Source organism: Pleurodeles waltl, chromosome 11 (assembly GCF_031143425.1).
Source record: "Pleurodeles waltl isolate 20211129_DDA chromosome 11, aPleWal1.hap1.20221129, whole genome shotgun sequence".
Lineage (NCBI taxonomy): Eukaryota > Metazoa > Chordata > Amphibia > Caudata > Salamandridae > Pleurodeles > Pleurodeles waltl.
This window is the reverse complement of record NC_090450.1, coordinates 8,120,235-8,125,634: the sequence shown is the minus strand read 5'-3', so window position 1 is coordinate 8,125,634 and position 5,400 is coordinate 8,120,235.

Sequence of the window (5,400 nt, the reverse complement as noted above, 5' to 3'; positions counted from 1 at the left end):
TGATCGCTGACTGTTCCCAATGCTGATATCCCCTGAGTAATAGACATTGATACCTGAATTAATCAATACAACATAGCCATACTCTCATTAACTTCATTAACTTTATTAACTGGTCAGTTGTCAGCGCTGTACAGGAGCTTCCTAAAGTTGCTTTCTGGTGCTCTGAGTCACTTTCATTTAATAAACACATCGCTGCTCATCGTCAAAAGCAGAGGCGGTCATTCCCTCCTCTGATTCCTTAAATTGAAGGTGTCTTACCTAAAGAATGCAAATATGTTCCTCTTATTTAAGCAAGACACATTAGCTTCTCCTCTAGTAACATTTCAGGAAGCCTTAACACCTGGACCACATTTCAACTACATTTTTGAAAGATGTTTGATGCTTTGTGCATTGTGCTCTGTGATGGACCATACCTGTGTCTCTGGCTTGCCTCTCTTCCAGCTAAAGATGAGATGGGTTTACTCTCTTTCAATCAGTCTTTAGCCTGGACTTAGCACGGTTATATGAATGAGTTGCAAAACTCGCTGTGATGATACAGTCACTGTAGAGAGGTAGTCGCATCAAGGCCAGAAAACAAGGCATTGTTTCATCTAAGGCTTACATTTAGCAATATGTTTACAGTGTTCCGTCTTTAGCCAGAACACCCACGAAACTTTAAAATGGAAACATTGTGCTATTTACATAAGGCAACTAAGTAGCCAAAAGGCAGCTATAGACTGAAAATGTGCCCATTGGTACTCAAGCAACACACTTGCAGCAGTGGTCTGTTCTGAATTCCCAACCTGAATATTTAGTTAAAAAAGAAATCTACTTAAGTACACACAAAAATGACAGATAGAATGCTTGAATTAATCTCAGCCACTGGTAGGTAGTCGGGACCCATCCCAGCCCATCATTAACTTGCACAACATGCCAACTCGGTTTGGACCCCGTCATTTGACCCTGCTCCTCGTGGGAACAATTCAGCCTGAAGTGCCAGGCCAGGTCCTCCCTGAACGCGAATTCATGCAACCTAGGACCAGTTTTACCATAGTTAGGGCTCATCTCCAGACTGGGGAGCTCCAAACAGGACAAAACCATTCTTTTTTTTTTTTTTTTTGCTCTGGTTCTCGGAGGACCTGGCCTGGCAGCTCCGGCTCGATGATGCTCCTGGAGCCTGAATACATATGAGTGATTTGCATATGGCTGGGTCCACCCTGAGGTAGCGTGGTGGGAAACAAGCAATGGGCTGCAATATTACCCCAAGCATCTGCCTGTGGTTAGCATCCCTCCCATCACCTTTTGTGTGTTTGAAACAATGTATAACCTGCTACGTAGAGTATCGTGATCCATCAGTGAGTGCGAGCTCGCGGTTGAGGTGGGGCCACCGGCACTCGTTTTCCGAGACCACACTTATTTTTCCTCATCAGACTTTGACACCGAGCAAGTCAGAGAAAAATATAAAAGGGGAAAAGGAGGGGGAAGTGAATGATGGAATAACAGTGGACAAGAAGGAAATCAGAGAGGACAGAGTGAGAGGAAGTGACTGTGAGTGAGTGGTGGATAATGACAGAGCCAGGAGGTGGAACCAAGTCTGCACAGCCTCAGTCTTCAGCATCCCAACCTTTAATAGCGCCGGGCACGGGCTTCTCACCACAACCTTGTAGACCGGCACTCATTCTTTTACAGATTAAGACTGGATGATCGCATTCTTTATTGAAATAAAAACAATATAATGGGAAGCCTGATAACCACCATGCGAGAACCTATATGGAGCATTCATTGCACATTGAACAATGTCACATTCTGAGTGACAGGTCTGGTTTGCCCATCCAATTCCCACACCGGAGCGCTTTCTAAGAACCATTTTAAATACATTGAGAATGCCTCGCCATTGTTAATCCACAGGCCACTAACATCAGGGGTGCCAGCCCTGAGGAAGATCCCTGAGAAATCACAGGCATCAGGAACGGAACACACTGTCTGTTACAAGAGGGAGGGGAAAACATGACACTATAATTCAGTATAATATAAGTAACAGGACCTAAAATTCTGATCTTTCAAAATAAGACTCATCAATTCTTGACCGCCCAAAAGCGAAAGTGGTTACCACAGGTGAAACCTTGTCAGTGGATGACAGTGGTGGAACTGCAGCTCCACCACGCATGAACAGATGCAAAATTGCAAGCCGACCAGGAGGCTTGGAGGGAGATTTGCAACAGGTTTCTGGGAGATGACGGAAGGGGTACTGTGAAGGTAGATGAAGGTAGTATAGCTGATAGTGAACTGTTTCTATCTGATGGAGATGACTAGGAACATGCAGGGTAGGCCACTCTGAAGTGCTGTGGTGTTTTACTGTTCATGGAGCGGGAGTGTGTATGAATGTCCTGCCATAGTTAAATCTGAGCCACTCATTGTTGACAAAGCTGATCTGTTCATTGTTATTTGTAAAATGTGTAATGAAGGTTTTTAATAAGAGGATCTTGTTGAAGAATGCCAGGAGCTCTTGACATTCAGTCCCTGAGCTTTTAAGGACAGATTTGGTGGTCTGGAAGGTGTTAGAGTTAATGAATTGAATTAGGGGTTCGGATTGAATCCTTAAGTCTTTCATTTGTGTTTGCTGAAAACTGGATTTGGTCAGAGAGACCGGTGGCTTGTATTTTATCTCAGAAATTGGAACTTTATGGTGAGTACTGATGATTTAGACAGTCTCTGTGAGAAACTGTGTTACTGGTGACTGGGGTGTGAGGCTTGGTCAAGCAGCAACCACCATCCTTGTCAGGGTACGGCACAAGCCAACCCCTGGTAGCTTGGCACAAAGCAGTCAGGCTTAAGTGTAAAATATTTCTGCAAACCTTTAAACAGTAAACCAGTGAAAAAACACACAAAAGTAATCCAATGAATCCCACACCAAGTTAGAAAAACACAACATACTTTAATAAATATAACATGGCAAAATGACAAAAATCCAATCAATAGAGCCAGAGTTATCACGTTTTAAAGAATAAACTGTAAAATAGTGACTGAAAGCATAAAGTGCCAACCTCGGCTATTTTGTCAAATTGTACCGGGTCAAAATCAAATGTTTAGGCCAACCGCAATGGAGCGCAGGATGGTTACAGTCCAAGATTAGTCCAGCTGAAGTTTTCCTTTCTCAAGATTTGTGCCAAGAGTCCTGTACACATTGGAGAGGGTCGCATGGAGCAAAGAGACCGTGTGAGTGGTATTGGCATGGCACAAAGAGAAAGCCAGCTTCGTGGACAGGCAGGCTGGTGCTTCACGCTGGAGGTCACCCTCAAGCGGTCGATGGTGCGGTGTGAAGGGATGGGGTGGCGGCAGCTCGGGCTAACTTGCAGTGTGAGCAGTTTGGTCTCGGTTGGAAGGGGCACGTTCACAGCCTGTTCAGGTGTAAGAGGGGCTGTGCCCAGCTCCTCCCTCCCATCCTGCCATTGATGGCTCATTCAGGCACACCAAAGCTCCCTACTGTGTGTGACTATCTAGGAGGAATAAACAAAGTTCAACTGTCAGCTACACCCAGCCATGTGACCACAGACAGGCCACAGGCACTAAGGGGCTAAGGCACGTAAAAGCTATCTATCTAAAAGTGGCATTTTCATAATTGTAATGTAAAACCCAACATTAGAATTCCAGAGACACCAAACAAAAACTGGTACACTTGTACATGTAATAAGGTAATTCCAGTGTTAGTCTATGGGAGAGATAGGTCTTGCAGTAGTGAATAACTAAATTAGGAGTTTTTCACTAACAGGACCCGTAAACCTTAAAAGAACATGTCCTACTTTTTAAATGCATTGCAACCTGTCATCTGGGCTGTCCAGGGCCTACCCTAGAGTTGATTAAATGTACTAAAAAGGAAAGGTTGGGCCTGGAAAAAGGTTTATTTTTCCAGGTTGACATGGTAGTTTAAACTGCACACTCAGGCCTGAGACAGGTTTAAAGGGCTACTGAAGTGGGTGGCACAAACAGTGCTGCAGTCTCACAAGTAGCATTTAATATCCAGGCCTCAGGTAGATGCAGTATCTTTTACAATGGACTTGTGAGTAAACTAAATATGTCAATTGGGTATAAGCCAATATTACCATGTTTAGGGGAGGAGGCACAAGCACCTTAGCACTGGTAGAGTGCACAGGGTCCTAAGGCCAGCAAACATGAGGTCAATAAAAATGGAGGAGGAAGGCAGAACGTTTGGGAGAAGACCGTCCTGGGGTGACTGATCGAACAGCCGCCATTCATTGTCGAGCTTGCGGATGTCTGTGAAATGTAGTTCACTTTAGAATCAAGGATTGGGAGATTTTTTTTTTCACTTTCAAAAGAGCTACTGCATCAAAAGTTGAGACAATGGTGTTATTGTATGACTCTCACATCTAGTTTATATTTTCCCTTAGTAGGTGAAGATGTCATTTTTGAGACATTTGTGTTAATAGTGTTGACCTCTTGTAATCAGTGATGCATGCATTTGCAATTATTTATGCAAAGATTCATGCATCACATGGTGAACTGACAAATTCTCCACGAGACTCACTCTTCAGAAGCACTGCTGATGTAAATAAGAATGTCATCATCTTTGAGCTTCCTGATGCCATGTGTGATCTCTGGCATGTGGATTAGGAGCACCTTCTTCCGGGCATACGAAGGCTACAGAGAAGTGTCAGCCACTGTCCCCATGAACGTAAGTAATGGAGCGTGTGAGAGAGGGCCTAGGTTGGCTGTGCCATCATTCGTTGCAGAAACAACCTACAAATAGAATCAATGATATATGCAAGGTGTGTTGTAATGTGGTGCTTCAAAATCATATTAATCAGGGTGCACCCATGAGTAGAAGTGTAGATGATTGTATGCATGCTTTGATAATGACATTACTCAATTGAAATATGGTATGCGTGAGCCTTTATATAAAATATATTTTGATTATATCACAGTTATGATCACAGTTTTATACCAATTATTGTATTTGTGAGAAGAAATTCACATATAATCCTGTATTTCAAATGTGCATTGGATTACGTGTTAAATTGACTGAAGTAAAGGCCTGAATTGTTTTTCTATGTATAACTTTCAACGTGGCGTTTCAGCTCATGTTGCATTATTTTTCATTTGCAGATGCGTCGTCACAAGTCTCCAGTTAATGAAAGGCATGTTGTATATTGGTGGTAAGGGGGCACGGGAGGATGTGTTGGTGAGGAACATTAACAAATGAATCAAGAAGAATACTCCTTTGTGCGCAATGGACATGGGAGGTACCCAAGCTTCTCCTGAAGTTTGGATCGTGGGATGGAAGTCTAATACGATTTGCAAATTCCAAGCTGTGCAGAGAAGATGGCAAACTACTGGTGATGATGGCGCGGACTCTCAAACTTTCTGCAAGGTCTACAGTAATGTTCAGTTAGGTGGGTCAGATCC